We start from the raw sequence: 217 nt of genomic DNA on the forward strand, positions 1-217 counted from the left end.
AATGCTTGATGCGAAGATACACACTGAGAAACATTGTTTAAAAACCTTTGGGCATGGAATAAGATCTAGCGAAATGGATCCCATCAAGAAAAAAGAGGAAAATGAAGGCTGTCGACTCAATGCATCTCAGAACTCTAATTGGCTATCGTTTATTGACGAGCTGATCCCTCTCATTCTCCTGTATTTTTGCAATGTTGCAAAATAGCCTTCGGCTATG

The sequence above is a fragment of the Penaeus monodon genome, chromosome 33, assembly GCF_015228065.2.
Source record: "Penaeus monodon isolate SGIC_2016 chromosome 33, NSTDA_Pmon_1, whole genome shotgun sequence".
In the NCBI taxonomy this organism is placed as follows: domain Eukaryota; kingdom Metazoa; phylum Arthropoda; class Malacostraca; order Decapoda; family Penaeidae; genus Penaeus; species Penaeus monodon.